The sequence below is a fragment of the Cervus elaphus genome, chromosome 33 (genome assembly GCF_910594005.1).
Source record: "Cervus elaphus chromosome 33, mCerEla1.1, whole genome shotgun sequence".
NCBI lineage: Eukaryota > Metazoa > Chordata > Mammalia > Artiodactyla > Cervidae > Cervus > Cervus elaphus.
Genome location: NC_057847.1, coordinates 39432594 through 39457232, shown reverse-complemented (window position 1 = coordinate 39457232; position 24639 = coordinate 39432594). Strand labels below are relative to the sequence as shown.

The following is a 24639-nucleotide window of genomic DNA, read 5'->3' as shown; positions in this document are numbered from 1 at the left end:
AACGCAGCATCAGTCCTTCTAATATCCAGGACTGATTTCCTTTAGGATTGATTGGTTTGATCTTCTTGCAGTCCAAGGAACTCTCAAGAGTCTTCTCCATCACACAGTTCAAAAGCATAAATTCTTTGGCCCTCAGCCTTCTTTATGGTCCAATTCTCACATCCATACATGACTACTGGAAAAACCATAGATAGCTTTCACTATATGGACCTTTGTCAGCAAAGTGATATCTCTATTTTTTAGTGTCTAGGTTTGTCATAGCTTTTCTTCCAAGGAGCAAGTGTCTTTTAATTTTGCTACAGTCACCATCTGCAGTGATTTTGGAGCCCAAGAAAATAAAGTCTGTTACTGTTTCCATTGTTTCCCCATCTATTTGCCATGAAGTGATGGGACCAGATACCATAATCTTAGTTTTTTAAATGTTGAATTTTAAGTCAACTTTTTCACTCTCCTCTTTTACTTTCATCAAAAGGCTCTTTAGCCCTCAATGTCTAAGTTTTATAAAATATAACTTTAATTGACTACTAATATACTAAATAAATTTTATTATGCTATTTCCTCTTTTTTCCTTACATTAGGGTTTCCATAACCTACCCCCAACAATATTTTGAATGCCAGGCAACATTTATCAAGTAATAATTAAATATATATCATCATAACTCATAACAAGTAAGTGGTGCCTTATATATCTCTAACATTTATGTGTGATATTATCAGTGATACATAATTATTACACATTAATACCATTCAGCTTTGTCCTCAAAACAATTTAAAAATATGGTTTAAATGAAAAATAGATTCTTGTTCTTAAAACTGTTAGTGAATTAAACAAGCATAAAATTATAATACATATTTCAAATGTATAGCTGCCTTGAGTTTCTAACAATTATGAAGTTAGCTATTCAGTATGAAGTGATGACTGTTTTTAGAGCAATTCAAAGACTAACCACTAGCAGGCTTCCCAGGTGATGCTAGTGGTAACAACTCAACTGCCAATGCAGGAGATATAACAGAGGTGGGTTCAATCCCTGGGTCAGGAAGATCCCCTGGAGGAGGGCATGACCACCCACTCCAGTATTCTTGCCTGGAGAATCCCATGGACAGAGGAGTCTGGTGGGCTACAGTCCATGGGGTTGCAAAGAGTTGGACACGACTGAAGCAATTTAAAACATATTCATGCAAAAAATATGTAGACTGTGGTCTTCCTATTCCTATAATATACCTAAACAAAATGGGCAAAGAAGATTCAGTAAAGACATAAAAACAGACTTAATGCTAAACTTCTGTGATCATATACTTCACTAACAAGTTTTCTAATATAAAGCAGAAATAGTATAATAAGATGCAAATACAATGCCTGCTCTTTTAAACAGCTGGATTATTTTGCAGTTTTAAAAATAAAAATATAGAACAAAACTATTTAAAATTCTCATGATAAAAATGTATTTTTTGAGTTAAAATTTAAACATAATTTCATGTGTCTATTTGCTTTACTGTCATAATATTTTTAAAATGTATGTAATTTAAAAAGTCATCATTTAAAGCAATTAATTCCTCTGGGAGATAATTTTTTGGTTATCTACCTTATTTCAAAGAAGCCAGGTGAATACATATAGATACAAAAAATGTTCCATAATAAAATAATAGGCATTATATAGTGTCTAATACACAGTAGGTTTTCAATACACATGTTAAACTAAGTTAGTATTTTATCTGTCTCATCTTCCTCTGAGGTGCAATAACCAGTTATTTGGAGGATAGACGTTCTGGCTCTTTGGTTTAAAACTTAAAGTGTGCTTACTTAGAAGTCAACTTCACTTTAGAAAATGGGCAATTTCATTCCAGCATTTTAAATAAAATTTCACTGCATAGAAAAAGACAAGAGATTAAAAAAAAAAAAAGTAGAATAATACTCTATTTGAAAATCTCCCCTATAGACCACCCTAAGGGGATGGTGATTATGTGTGTGTCCTCAATCCCATGGGATTCTGTGACCCCATGGACAGTGACACCACTTTAAATTACCCTTTTTCTGTCATTTTTACCAGCAGGACATGTCTTACTCTTTCTCTGTCTTCTTTCCTTTTGTCAAGTAAAAAGCAACTCCTTCCAGAAATCCTTTTCTAATTCTGTCATCTACCTTCAACCCAACTCCCAGCACTCCCTGCAGCCTAGATGAGTAGGATAATCTTAATATCCTGTATAAGCCCAAGACTAACTTTTCTCATATTGTTAGGAATTTTTTTTACTAGTATGTATCCTTCACTAGAATTCAAGTTCCATATAAGCAATGATTAGGTCTAATATACAGTCTTCTCTGGTGAGTCAGTGGTAAAGAACCCACTTGCCAATGCAGGGGACGTGGGTTCAATCCCTAGGTTGGAAACATCCCCTGGAGAAGGAAATGGGAACCCACTCCAGTATTCGTGTCTGGGAAATTCCATGGACAGAGGAGCCTGTTGGGCTACATACAGTACACGGGGTTGCAAAAAGAGTTGGACATGACTTAGTGACTAAACAACAACATCTAAAATATAATAGATGTTTGTGGTATAATAACAAATAAAGATTTAGTCTATCTCTAAGAATGTCATTTCTAGCTGGCATTGAAAGTGAGGGCAGTCTTATGGGATAGAGACCTCAATCTGTGGAATCTGAACTTATGAATAGTTTGTGTACAAAATAAATTAAATTTCTGGAGACCCAGTTGGTACTGGAAAATTGGAGAATTTGTTGTTCTTTTTTTAGGGTGTGGGGCGGGGGGCGGGGGGTGGGGAACAGGGTTTCCCTGGTGGCTCAGTGGTAAAGAATCCACTGGGCAATGCAAGAGACACAGTATAAATCCCTGGTCCAGGAAGAGCCCACATGTCTTGTAGCAAATAAGCCTGCGTGCCACAGCTTCTCAGCCTGCAAAGCAGAATTCACGAGCCACAACTACTGAGCCCATGTGCTGCAATACCTAGAGCCCAGATACCTAGAGCCTGAACTCCACAACAAAAGAAGCAACCTCAATAAGAATACCGTGCACCACAACAAAGAGAAGTCCCTGCTCACTGCAACAAGAGGAAGCGTGAGCAACAACGAAGAACCAGCGTGGCCAAACATAAATTAAATTAAAACAAAAAACACCAACAATTATACTCAACACACTTATTATGGACCAATGAAGGAGTGAAAACCAATAAAAAGGAAGTAAATAACACATTTATTAACATGACAGTTTAATTTTCCTGTTTGCTCTTCCTTTATATCCAGCTTTTCCATATAGACAATGCTTGCTTTCATCATGTTTGTTTGTTTAATGTAAGTACTTTGTTTTAAACTGATTATTACTTTCAAATTTACTAAAACTTATTCCAAAACATATTATCAAAAGCAAAAATCTGATTCTCCTTTGTTAAACAGAATAGTCAGACACGACTGAGCGACTGAACTCAACTCAACTCAAAGTCTGACTCACCTACCTTTTATATTATTTATCAAAAGCAACTTAAGAATAAGGACTGTGTTTCCAAGAATTTTCTTTTCCAGAGATTAACAGAGTACTGGGACAAGAAGGTTACTTACCAACTAGTTGGAAGAGAAAAAGAAATATTGCAAAAGAAAAGAGTTATAGGAAAGATGTTACTAGAAAACTGGGGGGAAGAAAAAAAGACAGGATGGGAGAGAGGAGTAAGGAGTAGATTGAATTTGGCTAAAGAACATTTTAAGTAGATCTCAAGAAAGCAATTTCAGATGAAAACAAACAAAAGAAAACATGAAAGGTTAACAAGACCACACAGAAGTAAGACACGAAAGGAGAATTTGATGCAAGAAATCTGATAGTAAGAGACCCAGAGTTGCTAAAACAATCTTGAAAAAAAAAGGCAGAGGGTTCACACTTTTTGCTTTCAAAACTTACTACAGATCTACACCAATCAAAGCAGTGTGGTATTACTGTAACTCTGTATATTTAGATCAATGAAATGAAGTTGAGAATCAAAAAGAAAACCTTTAATTTTATGACAACTGATATCTGATATCAGTACTAAAACAATTCAATGGTAGAAAGTATTGTCTTTTTCAACAAAAAGTGCTGAGGAACCGGGTAACTCAAGCAAAAGACTAAAGTTGAATCCCCTAGTCACACCATTATATCTACTACTTTGGGCAGGAATCCCTTAGAAGAAATGGAGTAGCCATCATAGCCAATAAAACAGTCTGAAATGCAGAACTTGGATGCAATCTCAAAAACGACAGAATGATCTCTGTTCATTTCTGAAGCAAACTATTCAATATCACAGTAATCCAAGCCTATGTCCCGACCAGCAATGCTGATGAACCTGAAGTTGAACGGTTCTGTGAAGACCTACAAGACGTTCTAGAACTAACACCCAAAAAAGATGTCCTTTTCATTACAGGGGACTGGAATGCAAAAGTACAAAGTCAAGAGGTACCTAGAATAACAGGCAAATTTGGCCTTGGAGTACAGAATGAAGCAGGGCAAAGGATAATAGAGTTTTGCCAAGAGAACGCACTGGTCACAGCCAACACCCACTTCCAAAAGCACAAGAGAAGACTCTACACATGGACATCACCAGGTGGTCAACACCAAAATCAGACTGATTATATTCTTTGCAGCCAAAGATGGAGAAGCTCTATACAGCCAGCAACAAGAAGACCAGACTCAGATCATGAACTCCTTACTGCAAAATAGAGACTTAAATTGAAGAAATAAGGAAAACCACTAGAATATTCAGGTATGAACTAAATCAAAACTCTTACCATTATCCAGTGGAAGTGACAAATAGATTCAAGGGATTAGATCTGATAGACAGAGTGCCTGAAGAACTACAGACAGAGGTTCATGACATTGTACAGGAGAGGCAGGGATCAAAACCATCCCCAAGAAAAAGAAATGCACAAAGGCAAAATGGTTGTCTGAGGAGGCCTTACAAATGGCTGAGAAAAGAAGAGGAGTGATAGACAAAGGAGAAAAGGAAAGATATACCCATTTGAATTCAGAGTTCCAAAGAATAGCAAGGAGAGATAGGAAAGCCTTCCTCAGGGATCAATGCAAAGAAAATGCAAGGAAAATAATAGAATGGGAAAGTCTAGAGATCTCTTCAAGAAAATTAGAGATACTGAGGGAACATTTCAGGCAAAGATGAGCACAATAAAGGACAGAAATGGTATGGACCTAACAGAAGCAGAAGATATTAAGAAGAGGTGGCAAGAATAAACAGAACTATACAAAAAAGATCTTCATGACCCAGATAATCATGATGGTGTGATCACCAACCTAGAGCCAGACACTCTGGAATGTGAAGTCAAGTAGGCCTTAGGAAGCATCACTACGAACAAAGCTAGTGGAGGTGATGGAATTCTAGTTGAGTTATTTCAAATGCTAAAAGATGATGCTATGAAAGTGCTGCTCTCAATATGTCAGCAAATTTGGAAAACTCAGCAGTGGGCAGAGGATTGGAAAACGTCAGTTTTCATTCCAATCCCAAAGAAAGACAATACCAAAGAATGCTCAAACTACCACACAATTGCACTCATTTCACATGCTAGTAAAGAAATGCTCAAAACTCTCCAAGCGAGGCTTCAACAGTATGTGAACCATGAACTTCCAGATGTTCAAGCTGGATTGAGAAAAGGCAGAGGAACCAGAGACCAAATTGCCAACATCCACTGGATCACTGAAAAAGCAAGAGAGTTCCAGAAAAATATCTATTTCTGCTTTATTGAGTACACCACAGCCTTTGACTGTGTGGACTGCAACAAACTGTAGAAAATTCTTAATGAGATGGGAATACCAGACCACCTGAGCTGCCTCTTGAAAAATCTGTATGCAGGTCAGGAAGCAACAGTTAGAACTGGACATGGAACAACAGACTGGTTCCAACTAGGGAAGGGAGTACATCAAGGCTGTATATTGTTACTCTGCTTATTTATATGCAGAGTACATTATAAGAAACACTGGACTCGATGAAGCACAAGCTGGGATCAAGATTGCCAGGAGAAACATCAATAATCTCAGATGCAGATGACACCACCCTAATGGCAGAAAGTGAAGAAGAACTAAATAGCCTCTTGAGGAAAGTGAAAGAGGAGAGTGAAAAAGTTGGCTAAAACTCAACATTCAGAAAACTAAGATCACAGCACCTGGTCCAATCACTTCATGGCAAATAGATGGGGAAACAATGGAAACAGTGACAGGCTTTATTTTCTTGGGCTCCAAAATCACTGCAGTTGGTGACTGCAGCCATGAAATTAAAAGACGCTTGCTCCTTGGAAGAAAAGCTATGACCAACCTAGACAGCATATTAAAAAGCAGAGACATCACTTTACCAACAAAGGTCCACCTAGTCAAAGCTATGGTTTTTCCAGTAGTCATGCATAGATGTGAGAGTTAGATTATAAATAAAGCTGAGCACCAAATATTTGATGCTTTTGAACTGTGGTGCTGGAAAAGACTCTTGAGAGTTCCTTGGACTGCACGGAGATACAGCCACTCCTTCCTAAAGGAAATCAGTCCTGAATATTCATTGGAAGGACTGATGTTGAAGCTGAAGTTCCAATACTCTGGCCACCTGATGAGAAGAACTGACTCATTGGGAAAGACCCTGACGCTGGGAAAGATTGAAGGCAGGAGGAGAAGGGGACGACAGAGGATGAGATGGTTGAATGGCATCACTGACTCAATGGACATGAGTTTGAGTAAACTCTGGGAGTTGGAAATGGACAGGGAGGCCTGGCATGCCGCAGTCATGGGGTTGCAAAGAGTCGGACACGACTGAGCGACTGAAGTGAACTGATGTCACACCATACTTAAAAATTAACTCAAAATAGGTCTATGACCCAGACATAAGAGATACAGTTATTTAACTCTTTGAAGAAAATATAGGTGTAAATCTTTTCCACCTTGGATTATGCAACAGTTTCTTATATCTGACAGCAAAAGCAAAAACAATCAGTCAAAAGAACAAGCAATCAAAGGAAAGACAGATAAACTGAACTCAATCTAAATGAAAACCTTTGTGCTTCCAAGGACAAGAAAGTAAAAAGACACTAATATAATGTGAGAAAATATTTGGAAATCATATATCTAATGAGGGAATTGTATCCAAAATATACATTTAAAAAACTCTTAAAACTCAATAATTAAAAATAACTGACACAATTTAAAAATGGGGAAAATATTTGTATAGACATTTATTCAAAGAAGATGTAAAAATGACTAGTGAGCAAGAAAAAATGCTCAATATCATTAGCTATCAGGGAAATGCAAATCAAAACCATAATGAGATACTATTTCACACCCACTAGAATGGCCATGATGAAAAATACAGAAAATAGCAAGTGTTGATGGAGACATAAAAAAGCTGAAAACTTTAAATATTGCTAGTTGGATTACAAAATATTGCAGCCACTTTGGAAAATATTTGGCAATTTCTCTGTAAATTAACCATAAAGTTACCATATCACCCAGCAATTCCATTCCTAGGTGTATACCCAAGAAAACTGAAAGCATAAGTCCACACAAAAATCTACATGTGTAGATTTTATAGATGCATGTTCATATCAGCATTATTCACAATTCTTCAATATTTAAAATTATTCAAAAGTCAATCAGTGATAAATGGATAAACAAAATATGGTATATCCCTACAATGAAAGATTATTTGGCAATAAAAGTGAAAGGAAGTAGGGATATACACTAAACATAGAAAACACTTTATTACATGACGAAAACTAGTCACAAAGACCATGTGTCATAAGATTCCATTCATATGTCCAGAACAGGGAAATCCATGGAGATAAAAGGTAAATTACAGGGACTTCCCTGGTGATTCAGTAGCTAAGGCTCTGGAATCTCAATGTATGGGAGGCCCAGGTTAGATCCCTGGTCAGGGAAATAGATCCCACATGTTGCGACTGAAATCCTGCATGCTGCAACTGAGACCTCGTGCAGTCAAATAAATAAATAATTCTTTTAAAAAGTGAATTACTAGTTACTAGGGGCTGAAGAAATAGGGAGTGACTGCTGGTTTAAGTGAGATTTCTTCATGGCATGTTGAAAACACTCTAAGGGAGTTGTTCCCTGGTTGTCAACTGGTTAGCATTCAGCCCTTTCACTGCCACGGCCCAGGTTCAATCCCTGGTTGGGGAACTAAGATTTTTGCTGCCATGTGGCACACCAATAAATAAATAAATAATATAATAAAATTACACAATGCTGATGGGTATACAACTCTGTGAATATATGGAAAACCACTGAATTGTATGTGTATTTGAAAGTGAATTTTACGGTATATGAGTTTCACCTCAATAAACCTTTTTTATTAAGTTAAGATACATGTAGGCGATATTAAGAGGCTCATACATATAACTAAATAGGAGAGAGCCATAGGAAAGAAGTGAAGGAAATGATTTATTTAAAAAAAAATAGTATTTGAAGAGCTAATCACTAAGTGTTTCTTAGAGTTGAGGAAAAAATAAGTTTCTAGATTGAAAATATATTTTGTGTTTCAAAAAGGAGAAATAAAAATATATTCACATCTAGATAAAATCACAACACATCAGGATAAATAGCATATCATAAAAGATGTCAAGGAGAAAAACACAAATTACCTCAGAAGAAATAATGACATACTATTCTTCAGCAACAACAGAAACCAAAATACAAAAAAGTAATAGCTTCAAAGTGAGAAATTTTATATAAAATACAGTTGTTGTTCTGTTGTTGTTTTAGTTGCTAAGTTGTGTCCAACTCTTGTGACCACATGGACTGTAGCCCACCAGGCTCCTCTGTCCATAGGATTTCCCAGGCAAGAATATCAGAGTGGGTTGCCATTTCCTTCTCCAGAAGATCTTCCCAACCCAGGGACTGAATCCATGTTTACTGCATTGGCAGGCAGATCCTTTACCACTGAGCCACCTGGGAAGCCCATACAATATAGTTCCTTAATGACTGATTTATTTTTTCTTATTTTCAGTTCAGTTCAGTCACTCAGTCGTGTCTGACTCTTTGCGACCCCATGAATTGCAGCACGCCAGGCCTCCCTGTCCATCACCAACTCCTGTTTACTCAAACTCATGTCCATCGAGTCGGTGATGCCATCCAGCCATCTCATGCTCTATCGTCCCCTTCTCCTCCTGCCCCCAACCCCTCCCAGCCTCAGGGTCTTTTCCAATGAGTCAACTCTTTGCATGAGGTGGCCAAAGTATTGGAGTTTCAGCTTTAGCATCAGTCCTTCTAATGAAAACCCAGGACTGATCTCCTTTAGGATGGACGGGCTGGATCTCCTTGCATTCCAAGGGACTCTCAAGAGTCTTCTCCAACACCACAGTTCAAGAGTATCAATTCTTCGGTGCTCAGCTTTCTTCACAGTCCAACTCTCACATCCATACATGACCACTGGAAAAACCATAGCCTTGACTAGACGAACCTTTGTTGGCAAAGTAATGTGTCTGCTTTTTAATATGCTATCTAGGTTGTTCATAACTTTCCTTGCAAGGAGTAAGTGTCTTTTAATTTCATGGCTGCAACCACCATCTTCAGTGATTTTGGAGCCCCCAAAAATAAAGTCTGACACTGTTTCCACTTTTCCCCATCTATTTCCCTTGAAGTGATAGGACAAGACACCATGATCTTAGTATTCTGAATGTTGAGCCTTAAACCGACTTTTTCACTCTCCTCTTTCACTTTCATCAAGAGGCTTTTTAGTTCCTCTTCAGTTTCTGCCATAAGGGTGGTGTAATCTGCATATCTGAGGTTATTAATATTTCTTATTTTAGGGGAAGGTAATTTTAATTGTCGATACTGTTTCTTTCTTGATTATGCATTTATTGAGGTCTTTAAAAATACTGAAACAGGACTGCCCTGGTGGCACAGTGGATAAGAATCTGCCTGCCAATGCAGGAGACACAGGTTTGATCCTAGGTCAGGGAAGACTCCATGCCACAGAGTTACTGAGCCCATATACCACAACCTCTGAGCCTGTGTTCTAGGGCCCACAAGCCACAACTCCTGAGCCTGTGTGCTGCAACTACTGAAGCCCACACTTGTAGAGCCTGTGCTCCGCAACAAGAAGCTGCAATGAGAAGTCCATACACTGCAACAGAGAGTAGCCCCCATTCACCTCAACTACAGAAAACCCACTGAAATCAACAAAGACCCACCACAGTGAAGGTGGCACTAGTGGTAAAGAACTAGCTTGCCAACAAGGCAGGAGATATAAGAACAGCGGGTTTGATCCCTTAGTCAGGAAGATCCCGATAGTAGGAAATGGCAACCCACTCCAGCACTCTTGCCTAGAGAATCCCCTGGACAGAGGAGCCTGGAGAGCTACAGTCCATAGGGTCTCAGACACACACAACTGAAGTGACTTGACTTAGCACACAAGCATGCACGAAACAATTTTGCTAGGAAATCATACATTTTATATAAAATTTCAGACTTACTGAGATAAAGTTGTTGATTTTAGTTATTACTTTTTAGGCACACATAATTTTTAGGATTTTTATGTCTTGATAATCCTTGATGAAAGCAACCCTTTATTATTTGTCAATTCTGCTTACATTCCTTGTTTTAATATCTACTTTTCTTGAAATTAATATTATCAATCCAGTTTTCTTTTAATTATGATTTGTAGAGTATACGTTTTATACCATTTTACCTTCAACCCACTTATGTCTTTATATTTACAATGAGTTTTCTCTTTAACAGCATATAGTTGGGCCTTACATTTGTATTCAATCTGAAAATCTCTTCCTCTAAATTAGAATATTTAAGTCATTTACACTGAATAGAATTATTGAGAAGGCTAGATTTAAATCCAACCTCTTGCTAGTTGTTTTCTATTAGTCCTATGTTTTTTGTTCCTTTTCCTTCTTTCCCTGCCTTGTTTTAAGCATATATTATTTAGGGGCTTCTCTGGTGGCTCGGTGATAAAGAATTCGCCTGCCAATGCAGGAGACATGGTTTCAGTCCCTCAGTTGGAAAGATCCCCTGGAGAAGGAAATGGCAGCCAACTCCAGTATTCTTACTTTGGAAATCCTATTGACAAAGGAGCCTGGTGAGCTACGGTCTGTGGAGTCACAAAAGAGTGAGACATGATTTAGTGACTAAACAACAACTACTGCAAAATATATTATTTATCATGAAAATGAGGAAATGATTCACTTTATGAAGATAGTGTAATTCTGAAAGCAAAACCAAACCAATTTTACTTGCAAAATTCTAAATAAACTAGTAAATCAAGTCAAACAAAATATTAAAATTCTGTTAACAAATCATGATTCAGTAGATTTCACTCAGAATAAAATGATGAATCTGCTTTTGAAAAGCTATTAATTATAGTCACAGTATTAATGAATTAAAAAGAAAATTATAGTATCTTCTCAAAAATGCAAAAAAAAAAAAGGATTCAATAAAACTTAACTGTAAACTATGATTAAAATCTCTCATCCAACTCAGTGTAACAGCAGACAATCCCTTTACGATGACAATATATTAATAGTCACAAGTGATAAGTAAAATAAAGAAGCATTTCCAATAAAGGAAAAAGGGGAAAAAAAGCTAAATGTTTGCTATTACCACTTTTACCTAATACTGTAATTCCTACTCAATGAAATAAGTTAAGTGTGTAGGATTTCTGGCAGGTAACCAAGATGAAGTCCCAGTCAACAACTAGTAACTACCAGAAGACGCCAATAAACTTTATCCCCAGCCCTCAGCAGTCAAGCCATCCCAGACTACCAGTCACTCCATCTGAGGCACATGTAGCAGAAACACAACAACCTTGCCGTATACTCTGTCTGAATTTCTAACACACAGGAATCAGAAGATATAATAAAATAACTCTTGTTGATTAAAGGCGCTAAGTTTGGGGTTCTCACTGAGTAATGAAACAACAGGGAATTTTTTTAATCATAAAATAACAAAACTTTGAAAATTAATTAATTTTTAAGCTTCTATACAGCAAAGACACTTGAATCAAAGTGAAAGGACAAGGTGCCAAATGAAAGAAAATATCTCCAAAACATTTAGGATATATGTACAGTAAGAAACAGACTTAATTTTTTTAAAAAATGCATAAGCAATTCACACAGACAAAAAACCTAGATGACTCATAAACCTATGAAAATCTGAGAATTTAAAATAACAATCCCGTTATTACTTAATAACCAGCCAGATTGGCAAAAAAAAAAAAAATTAAGTCTGCATATCAAATTCATTCAGGACCAAAAGAAATGGAAATTTGCATGCATTTTGTCACAGCAACTTCCCTGCATGATGATGTTTTAAAAGCCAGGTACCTACTGCCAGAAGAGCAGCCCCAGACCCTGTCTCCCATGTGCAGGAACAGGGAGCTTGGGGTCACTTGGGAACAGTGAAGGGGACAACTTGAGGGGTGGGCAGGTGTGATCCACTAGCAGTCATGAGGTCACAGATGTCCCAAATCACAATACAGACCTGTCTGTGATCTGTGGAATGCGAACTGTACAACCATCAAAGAGAGAGTAATTTGTCAACAGCTAATCACTGCAAGGTGTAAATTCAGTCCTAGATACATACCTGTCAGTACTCACAAAGCTATGCTTAAGGAGACAAGTACAAAAACGTTCCTTGCGACATTTACAGTGAAAAACTATAAACACTCTACCTATCCAGTATTAGGCAAACAGATAAATTAATTGTATTATAGTCATACAATGAAATACTGTTCAGCAATTATGATGATTTACAATACATGAATAAAAATGGATAAATTATTTTTTTAAAGTAGTGAAAAAAGCAGGTTGGAAATTGCTATACAGTGTAACGCTACACAAGGTTTTAAAACATGCCAATAATACTGCATATTATATACAAGTGTGGTACAAAAATGTAGACACTTTCATAGGAGCGATCAACAAAAATCTCTCTTCTGTAGAGAGAGGGAAGAAAGAAAATGAAATTGGGTTTCCCATTATAAAAGGTTTCAAATGTATCTGTTTTTATTCATTTAAAATAATAAGCTGAAGCATATGAGGTAAGAGGCTAACTTTTATTAAAATAACATAGCATGTACAGTATATACATTTTCATTGTATCATTTTATAGTCTGTATGTTTGCAATGTTTAAAAACTTTTTAAGTTTTAAAAAACATTGCAAGGAACTGCAGAGGGGTTAAGAACTTGAGAAAAGTGAAAAAGATTTAATCTTGATTGTGGAGAATGTATCACATTCAGTTTTTTAGAAATAAGTGATACAATTCCCAATGAAAATACAGTAACTGGATAGCATGGAAGTAATAAATAGGTTCAAAACAGGGTCTTTTTAGATAGATGTTCTCTTAATAACACATTTAATTATGCCTATTTACAAAACATTCTACTTTAATTTCTCTACCCTGGAAAACAGACAATCATATAATAATAGAAGACAAATCTCTGAAACCACAATATAAATTTACACAGATACATTTTGCTTCTATTAGCAACTTTTAAGTTACTTCTATTCTAGAAGACGTATCTCTTTCAAGGATACAGTAATTAAAGTGATATGGATTCTGAATACCAGTATTTGAATGGTAAATACTTTGATTTTATTAACTAACTGATACAATTTAAAGGAGATCTATGAAAATCCTCTTAGGTCTTCCAAATTCTAAACTTCAAAATTACTGTATAAATGTTCTATTGAAAATAGCTAGAATTTATTAAAATAAAAATTAAGAATAAAATAAAATAAAAATTCATTTTTTGTAAAGGCCCTACACTTAACAGAACTAGAACATGTACCTCATTGCTATGAACTCTGGAGTCTTACAGTAATCACCTGATTTTTCAGTTGTGTGCTAGTTAAGTTGCTTCAGTCCTGTTTGACTCTTTGTAACCCTACAGACTGTAACCTGCCAGGCTCCTCTGTCCATGGGATTCTCTAGGCAAGAGTACTAGAGTAGGTTGACAGTTTCCTACCCCAGGAGATCTTCCCAACCCAGGGGTCAAACCTGTGTTTCTTCTGTTTCTTGCATTGGGAGGTGGACAACGAGCACCCCCCTGGAAGCCTGATCTTTCAAGTGGGTATTTGTTAATGATTCCTTCCCTACTCTTTGAGGGCAGAGAATGTGTTTTGTGCATCTTTGTTTTCCCAATGAATAATCCATTAACAGATGTTCAACAAATGAAATGCATCCAGCCCTTGAACAGACACAGTCTCAAAATCTCTGCAACAGATGACAGAACCAATGCAACCATTGTGGGACATATCTATGCCTCTTCTAGCTTAAGATTCAGGAAATTAGGGCTTCCCTGGTGGTCCAGCAGTTGAAAGCTCACCCTGCAATGCAGAGGACACAGGTTCAATTCCTGGTCCAGGAGGATACAACATGCCACAAAACTACTATGCCTGTGAGCCACAACTACTGAGCCTCCATGCTACAACCACTGACTTGCATGCCTGGAGCCTGTGCTCAGCAACAAGAGAAGCCACTGCAATGAGAAGCCTGTGCGCCACAACTAGAGAACAGCCCCAACTCACTCCGACTAGAGAAAGCCTGCATGCAGCAACGACGACCCACCACAGTCAAAATGTAAAATAAATAATTTTTAAAAGATTTAGGAAATTATTTGGAGTGATATCGACCCTCAGGTTGCTGTACTCTTAATCCTACTCCCGTCATATCTCACAGGCAGTAGGCGGATCCTTTGGATCTACAACCTCCTTAAAGGTAAACAACAAAAGTTCTTTAAAATAATTTCTAAATATTTATGTGGGGATTCACACTTCATAAACTAATTTTGATTCAATAATAATAGTAATAATCTAGTTTAAATTTCTTATATTTCGAGACTATGTAGCTGCTTCTACTAACTGTTAATACCACAATATAGGAGCAATCTTAATAGAAAAAATTCTATATAACTATTATAAGTAAAGTGAAAAGGTACATAACTAACGACTTGAGGTTAGCATATTTCATATGCATTTTGATCAGAGAGGGACATTAAGAGCTGGATAACTTCTTTATAAAGTATAGCAATGTATTAAACAAATAACTTTTATTATTTTTTTGCTTTTTGTCCTGACACAGGAATAACAAAAACATCTTAATGCTGAAAACTAAAATTGCAAATTGCAAAGGGCAAGATAGTTGGTAAACATCAGTATAACATCTGTATACAGTAAACAAAACAGTATGCCATCACAAGAAAAGCAAGTCACATACGGAATAAAATGTGTTCCTGTACCGTATCTACTAATTTAAATCATGATGCTAATAACTATCAAATATCTACTAAGTATTTTTTTAAGGATGTATTATATGTATAGGACTATATTCTAGGCAACTAGTTCTTGATTGGCTTCACAAAAAATATAAAAGCTACGTCTACCATATATTCTTTTTTCTTTTTTATTGTGTCAAAACAAACATAAAATTTACCATTTCTAAGTGTATAGTTCAGTGGCATTAAACATATTCACACTGCTGTGCAACTATTACCAACGTTGATCCCCATAACGCCACGTGTTCTTTTAAGAGCACACTTACATGATATCCTGATTGTGTGCAGTATAACCAGGGCAAAGCAGAAAGGAAGTCCAATGAGTTAACTGCAATGAATGGAACATAAAGGTGGTCACTAACAATGCAAGTATTCTGTAGAGTTCTGACCTGGAATGTGTAACCTGAATCGAACCATAAGAAGACATCAGCCAATCCGAAATCAGTAGCACTCAACTGAAAAGAAAGTGGTGGGGTGGGGGGTGGTGGGGGGAGTATTTTCTTCAAACATATCAGGGTTAAAGATGATACAGAAACCTGTAGAGAACTTACAACTTAAAGGAAACCAAAGAGAAATGACAATCAATTGCAAAGCTTGATCCTAGAATGGATTCTGTGTAGAATGGAGAAAAAAAAAATACTAAGGACAATATTCCCTCCATAAAACAGAAATATGCACAGGAGATTAAAACTTTATCCTTATATTAAACGCTGAAGCATTAGGGTTAAAGGGTCATCACTCAAATGATTCAGAACGACAACAAAAAAAGTAGGTGAATTTAGGAAAAGGATCAAGGCTACATTGGGTGTTCTCCAGAATTCTTATTCTTGCAACTTTTCTGCAGTTTGAAACTACATATAAAGAGTCAAAATTTGCTTAGGTAGAAGCTACATATGGAACTCTAATTCAAAACACTAAAGAATACAAGGAATTTTAACATATAGGATTCCCTCAGAGCTCAATCAGCAAAGAATCTGCCTGCAATGCAGGAGACCTAGGTTCAATTCCTGGGTAGGGAAGATCCCCTGGAGAAGGAAATGGCAAACCACACCAGTATTCTTGCCTGGGAAATCCTATGGACAGAGGAGTCTGGGATCACAAGTCAACAGTCCTTGGGGTAACAAGAGATGGACATGACTTAGCAACTAAACCACCACCACAGCTCTTAGAAAAGTAATTTTAAAAACTATATGTAATTTAAAAGCATGGTCAATTTATCATATCTAATTGTGAACAATGTCAGATCCATGACTTTCATGAAACTGGGCAAATATAATAGGGTCATTTGCATAAGGGTATTCTGTATCTTGGTCAGTAATTTAGATTAATATTCAGTACTTGTGGGCAATTACCTCTAGCTATGTTTGTTTATGTGGTTGCAAAGAGCTGGACATGACTGAGCAACTGAACTGAACTGAACTGACATTTGTTTATAGTGTTACAAATGTTGAAAAAAGTTTTTGTGTCACTGAATTCAGTTCTTGCTGACTAACATTTGATGGGTCAAAATGAATCAGTTTCCTGTTGACTCAGCCAGAGTGGTGATTGGCAACTACAATTCAGTAATAGCAGAATGAATAAAATGTGAACTTCTGTGTCTAATACTATGAGACTCTATAAGCACTTTATTTTTATCCTACCCATTTAAAATATTTTATCTTACTTTTGGTTTATTTCCTTTTTTGCTGCTTCATTGTTTTAATTTTTCAGGAGCCTTTTTATTTCTCCTTTCATTATATTTTAATCTTACTCTTCCTTTCAATTATATGTTTTATCTTATTATTATTCACTGAGTCTCAGTTTATGATAATGAAAAGGAAGGATGGCTTAAGATGGTTAACACAAATCATGAACACATGAGCAAAGTAGAGGAGGGTGCTTTTTTCCCATCCACTTTTATGTTAACTTTCTATCAATCTGAGCCTTAGTAAATTAGAAGTCATACATTCAGACAAAACTACTTTCAACAATATTAAAGTATTTGTGCTGATATCATACACAGAGGACTGGGCACTGTTGCTTTCTCACATTTTATACTATTCTTGGTTTTTGCCTTACATCATTACTAGATAAGCTCTATAAACAATATACATCACAAAAAGGTTAGTGAAACTTTATATTCATGGAAGGGTTTAATGCCCTGGTTTAGTTACAGAAAAGATATAAGTAGTAAACAGTCTTCTGATAGAACTCCAAAACTATCTCCTGCAATTGTTTTTTGGTGTTCTTGCTCTAAACTTGTCTACTGGAATGAAATTTTACAACTTATGAAAATAATGTACACATATTTTCATATTTCTTAACATATTAATGAGGTACATAGAGCAAGTATCACTGCAGGAAAGGAAATTGAAGTGAAGAGAGAGATTAAATGATCTATCTACCAAAATTACACAGACAGTCAAGTGGCAGATCACAGAGGACTTACACACCAGTGTGCTCCAAACCTAAACAACTAGAAGAACTTCTCTTGATCATGTGACAGGAGCAAATGAAGGGAAATATACAAAGAAAATGGTTATTTTCAGAACCAAAAATAGGATAGTGTGACTATCTTATTAGATATAAACCATCAAGATTATCTTTTATAATATGTGCTAGATACCTCATAGAACCATAGGCACCTTGGCACTTCATTTTGTGATGCTTTGCAATAAGCAAACATGTACTATTTCCAAAATTTTTACTACACTATAAAAACAGAATAAAAAATATATATAGAATATAAAAATGGAATCAGATAGTGATTTTAAAAGCTTTTTCTTTTGAGCAAGTATGGAAGAACCAACAGGACAGCAAACAGTAAATAATAGTGTTTGAGGTCTGACTCTCAAGATAAGCTCTTCACTGAGAAGGTTTTAACCTGACTCACTATATTTATAACCAGAACCAAGAAAATAAAGGATCAAATTAGTTAGGAACAGGAAATGTAGACAGAAGAGAGTCACTCATGGTAAAAGGCCTGTCCACATTGGGATATGCTTACTTTTGCCATTGATCAAAAGCATTCATTATTGCAGAAGCACAGCTGAAAGAGAATGAATAGAGCTAGTCCTCACAGTTTACCTCTGACCTAGATTCCAAACAGTAGTTAAGGCTTGTTCTGATTATGGGGTGTGGTTAGAGGAAGAATTTGTCAAGCTGGCAATATATAAGGAGGATACTATAGGAGAGGTAGATACCAATCTCCCTGGAGTTTTTTCAGAGCTCTAGAATAACAACGATAGAGACTGCACTTGACAGGGATGAAAGCATGGATGGATAATTCTCACCAGGTAGAGGTAGCAGGTTAAAATTTCAAACTATCTTCTTACCAAATGGGCACTCTAAAGTGGAAATGAAAACAGAACTGGGGCCTCAGCAGGCATTTTTTCAAAGGTATGAGGCTAGATGTTAAAATGATGGTTTCAAAGGAAAAAAAAAATCAACAAAGTTAAAGGTCCTCCTTAACCCTCTTAGGCTATAGAATGAGGAACTAAATGATTGAATAAAGCTATATTATCAAACCCTTCTGGATATAAGACAGTATCAAGATAAACAGGGATGAAAATCAAGAATCTACCTGCATATTCTTAAGTAAATAATAGGTCTATATAAATCTGTCCTGAGAAAAAAGGAGATGAACAAAAATTCTGTCATTAAAAGGCATGAAATAAACACAGTATATGAAAGATTAATGAAAAAGATGTATGCCAGAAACAAGAATGAATGACTGCTCCCTATTATCAGGAAAATAATGAAAAATTCTGTCTCTACAAATTATAAAATGAAATAAAACAACATAATGAATTAAAACTTGTGAATTTAATCTAATCCCAATCAAAATGCAAAAGGTTATTTTCTGGAACTTGACAAAAACAGTCACAATAGCCCCGAAAGAAATAATTAACAGAATTCTGAAATAAATGAGCAAGGATGAGAGGTTAACCCTAAGAAATACCAAAACTTAAACAACTGGCAATTAAAAGTGAGGTACTAGGGAAGAAGTAAGTTGGAAAAAAACAAAGAATACAAAAACAACCCTGTGAATAAAAATAGTATATATATTTTAAAGTGGTATTTCAAATTAGTGAAAAGAAAGGATAAATGTTCCATAAATAGTGTTGGGACAACTGACCAGAAATTTTAGAGAAAAATTAAATTGAATCCATAACACACAACTCCAGATTTCCAAATAGGACTAAAAGGGAAACATTTAAAAATATCAGCAGAATCATTTTGGCACAAATAATGACCTCCAGCTAAGTAAGCATGGTACCTGTGTCACAGACTACTTTTTATCCCCTCTATATCCATCTTTCCTTTTTAGTCAAGTGACAGAACTCTATTCCCCAGCGTTACACAAAAACCCACATTTTACCTGGACACTTCACAGTCAGTTGTCAGTTTCATTTTCCAAAGCTCTCTTGTAGCCTGCAACTAAGTTCTGGACAACTTGATATGAACAAAGTGCTTTGTGCAACTTCTAAGTTATATTCTTAAAATAGGCTTACTTTCCACTCCTTTCTCCCTTTCTGATGCTGGGAGAAAGCAAAGCAACAAATAGTACAGTCACTTTGGACCCGCATATAGAATTTACGTGGTAGGGATAAAAAAGCCATTCTTAGACCACTCCCCTCTGGCCTATTATATGTAAAATAAATAAAGTTTTCTTTTACTTAGCAGTTTTGGTCTCTTAGCTATAGCAAGTCAGCTTATATTTTAATGTCAAAGCTATAAAATATACAGGGAAAAGATCTTAGTACTTACAAAATGAAAATCTTATACAAGAACAATATATACAATTAAATTGACAGTTATTTACACAAGGTTAAACAACAGTCTGTAAACAACAAACTGTGAGAAATATATTTGCAACAGATGTGGTAAAATTTTCATTCTCATGAATAAATAAAATAGGACATCCACCTGAAAGAAAAGTGGACAAAATATACAGGTAGGTAATTGAAGAGAAAACATAAATACCAAAGAAAACTGATGCTGATTTACATCTAATGTTCTAATAAACATTAATATAAACAATATATAATTTTTTCCTTATCAGATTGGTAAGGATTAAAAGGGTGGGAAAATGCAAACTCTCACACAGTTAATGAAAATAGAAATTGGCACAACTTTTCTGTAAGGAAATCTGCCAAAATATAAAAAATTTAATGTATATAGTCTTTGATCCAATAATTCTACTTCATCTTAAGGAAATAATCAGACACAGAGAGTTCCCACAGAAACATCTTTAACAGTGAAAAAAAAAAAAAAAGAAACTTCTATTTCCTGATAAAGAGATTGGGTTAACCAAGAATATATCCACAAAAAAAGGGAGTGAACTTAGTTCAGGGAAAGGCCAGAGTATGACCAATTAAGGTCACAAGATTCAACAGTATCTCTATTTTAAAACATACCTAGAATTAACCAAGACTGACTAGCCTCTTCCTATACACACAATAATTAGAACTGGTAACTTGAATGATGAAGACTAAGGAAAAAGAAGTAGCTAAGAAATTTACTAGACACATCCAAACTTCACACTACTTTTAAAGTAACTTAAAGTGCTCGCTTCGGCAGAACATATACTAAAATTCGAATGATACAGAGAAGATTAGCATGGCCCCTGTGCAAGGATGACATGCAAATTCGTGAAGCGTTCCATATTTTTATACACAATGGAATATTACTCAGCCATTAAAAAGAATACATTTGAATCAGTTCTAATGAGGTGGATGAAACTGGAGCCCATTATACAGAGTGAAGTAAGCCAGAAAGAAAAACACCAACACAGTATACTAACGCATATATATGGAATTTAGAAAGATGGTAACGATAACCCTATATGCAAGACAGAAAAAGAGACACAGATGTATAGAACAGACTTTTGGACTCTATGGGAGAAGGCGAGGGTGGGATGATCTGAGAGAACAGCATCGAAACATGTATATTATCAAGTGTGAAACAGATCGCCAGTCCAGGTTGGATGCATGAGACAAGTGCTCGGGGCTGGTGCACTGGGATGACCCAGAGGGATGGGATGGAGAGGGAGGTGGGAGGGGGGTTCAGGATGGGGAACACATGTACATCCATGGCTGATTCATGTCAATGTATGGCAAAAACCACTACAATATTGTAAAGTAATTAGCCTCCAACTAATAAAAATAATTGGGAAAAAAATTAAAAGCATAAAAAAATAAATAAAGTAACTTAAAGTAATTGAAAGAATTATTCAACATGAGAAAGGAACTAGTAGCTCATTTATATCAGAGGACTTAAGTGATTTAAGGAAAGCTGCATAATTTTCCATAATTCCTTTTGTTTCTAATAATGAAAAAGAGTGGGTTATTCAAAGTTAAATATTTTCTTTTCTGCAGTAAACTGCATTAGTGAAAGTTGCTCAGTTGTGTCTCTTTGCAATCCCAGGGACTATACAGTCCATGGAATTGTCCAGGCCAGAATACTGGAGTGGGTAGCCTCTTTCCCTTCTCCAGAGGATCTTCCCAACCCAGAGATCAAACCCAGGTCTCACACATTGCAGGCGGATCCTTTACCAGCTGAGTTACCAGGGAAGCCCAAGAACATTGGAGTGGGTAGCCCATCACTTCTCCAGTGGATCTTCCCAAGCCAGGAATTGAACTGGGTTTTCCTGCATTGCAGGCAGATTCTTTACCAGCTGAGCTACCAGAGAAGCCTGTACACTTCAAAGAGAAACTTCATTGAATCCTAACTTTTCCTCACTTTGGAACTAATTGTCTACCAAGACATAGCATACTGACATAAAGAAAAACCTAAAGACACACCAATGTTACCTTATCATAGTATCAACATACAAAACATATTTTCCTTATAAAAAATTCCAGTCTCTAACTTTTCTATTTGAATTCAGGAAAAAGTACTAAATGAAGATTAAATTCAAAGCAACAGGAGCAACATGGGACAAGAATTAAGAAACAAAAGGTATGGTTTCAATTTCTTACTACCTCAGTCTCAATTTCCTTACAAGTAACATAAGAAGATTGACCACAGCTACAAATACTTTTAATAGACAATCAGTAATATGACATGCACTTTGAAAGAATTATAAGCCTCATGAAAATACTGGTCATATAAGTTCAGGAAATTCTGAACATAACTTACCCTCTTTGGAGATTCATAAGATACTCTACAGCAGAAAATATTTAAATTTGTATAACCTACTGTTAATTATAATTAGAGATAAACTGTCGAAAATTATTAAAAATTAAACATCATTGTGCAATTTTACAAAGAAGACATATTTATTGACATTTTAGATCTCTGTGACACAAGTTCAAAGAGATAAACTGCACAATAACTTAGACATTAACTAGCTTTTTTTTTTATTTTAGTTTTTACGTATGCACTTGTCCTTCTGTATCTACAGAGAATTGGTTCCAGGACCCACAAGGATACCAAAATCTGAAAAGGCTCAAGTCCTTGATATAAAATGGCACAGTATTTGCTAATCTATGCACATCCTCCAGTATACTTTAAATCATCTCCAGATTATTTATAATACCGAACACAAAGTAAATGCTATGTAAATAGTAGTAAATACAATGTAAATGCTATGTAAATAGTTGCCAGTTCAACAAATTCAAGTTCTGCTTTCTGGTACTTTTTGGAATTTCTTTCTCCTGAGTATTTTCAGTCCAAGATTGGTTGAATCCATGGATGTGGAACCTATGTATACGGAGGGCCAACCATATATATACATTTATTTATATATGTGCATGCATGCTCAGTTGTGTCCCACTCTTTGTGACTCAATGGACTGTAGTCCACCAGGCTCCTCTGTCCATGGAATTTTCCAGGCAAGAATACTGGAGCAAGTTGCCATTTCCTCTTCCAGGGGAATCTTCCTGACCCAGGGATCGAACCCACATCACAAAGTAGATTCTTTACCACTGAGTCACCTGGGAAGCACCTAGTCATATGCCTATAAAAAGGTTTGAAAGGGTACATAGCAAACATTTTTAAGAGTGATTTTGGAAATGGCAATTGGCAGGGCCAAAGGGGATACATTTACTTTATAAACTGATGGATTTGAGTTTTTCCAAATAAAAGTATATCTGTAATAAAAACAAGTAGCCAAGAAAAAATATAAATGCACTAGGGCAGTTCACACTACTTAAAGTGAATCTTTTCACAACAGAAATATACTGGCTCTTTTATAAATGCGAAATTTCATGCATTTTTTTTATAACATGTTATATTTCCAAGTTACTGAATTAAAGCCTTCCTAAACTATTAGTTGAAACCTTATCTGTAATAAATACAAATTGCAAAAAACTTAAATTCTGATAATAATAAACAGTTAAGGACTAAAGATCAGCCCTAGAGAATTTTTTGCTATTGATTTTATTAATTCCTATATAGCTTCATAAGAATTTTGAAAGTTAATTCAACAAAATGATATGTACAAGTATGAAGTATCCATAGCAACTAAAATCATACTTGTAAACATAAGTGAAAAATTTCCAGTGTTATTTTGTTATGATTACACTTCTGTAAAATGAGAAGCATTTTTTTATGAATCAAACAAACACATGCAACCATGTGTGCTAAACCCTGAAGAAACAGACTGAGAAGTTGCAGCACTTGCCTTTCAAGCTTATAGTCAAGTGAAATAGAGACAAGTAAATCAATTATAACAACACGAGATTCATTTATTCCACGAAAAATGTACTCAGTGCCTACCATGTGCCAAGTGCTGTCTAGATGCTATTTGCTAGTGAACCAAAACAAAAATAATTCTTGCCTTCTTCTGCAGAAAAACTATAATAAAAATATTTGAAGGGTGTAAGTGCCATAAGAAAAAACAGAACATAAAAAGGGATAGAGAGTAAGCGAAAGTGAAGGGTTTCCAATTTTGGTTAGGGTATTAAAGGAAGGAGTCACCAACCCTTACAAGCAGTGGTTGAAAGAAGTAAGAACAAGCCATAAGGTTTTCGGAAAGAAAGAAAGTGTAGTTGCACAGTCATGTCACATGATGAAAAAAAGCTCAGGGGCTGTAAGGATGATCAGTGGTGGTTTGGTCGCTGAGTCATGTCCGGCTCTCGTGATACCATGGACTATAGTCTGCCAGGCTCCTCTGGCCATGGGATTCTCCAGGCAAGAATATTGGAGTGGATTGCCATTTTCTTCTCCAGGGGATCTTCCCAGCACAGAAATCAAACCCGGGTGATCGGGCAGGGTCTTACAGGTTACTGCAAGGGTTCTCATATAGATTGGTTGGTTTTTCTAGACTTTATTTTTTTAAAGCAGTTTGTAGTTAGTATTGGAAGCTCCAGCCAGAGCTGTTAGATAAGAAACAGAAAAAAAAGACATCTAAATAAAAAAGGAAGGAGTAAAACTGTCTCTACTTGCAGGTGACA

At 36.0% G+C, this 24639-nt stretch overlaps 1 protein-coding gene and 1 non-coding gene across 17 annotated transcripts in view; one reads left to right on the top strand and one right to left on the bottom strand.

Annotated features, from left to right (window-relative positions):
* BAZ2B (bromodomain adjacent to zinc finger domain 2B) overlaps positions 1–24639 on the bottom strand; it is a 400154-nt gene that overhangs the window by 255504 nt on the left and 120011 nt on the right. The gene's annotated exons all lie outside the window — the stretch shown is intronic.
* Positions 20806–20912, top strand: LOC122688844. The gene has a single exon (XR_006339587.1). It is a non-coding gene; the product is annotated as a U6 spliceosomal RNA (small nuclear RNA).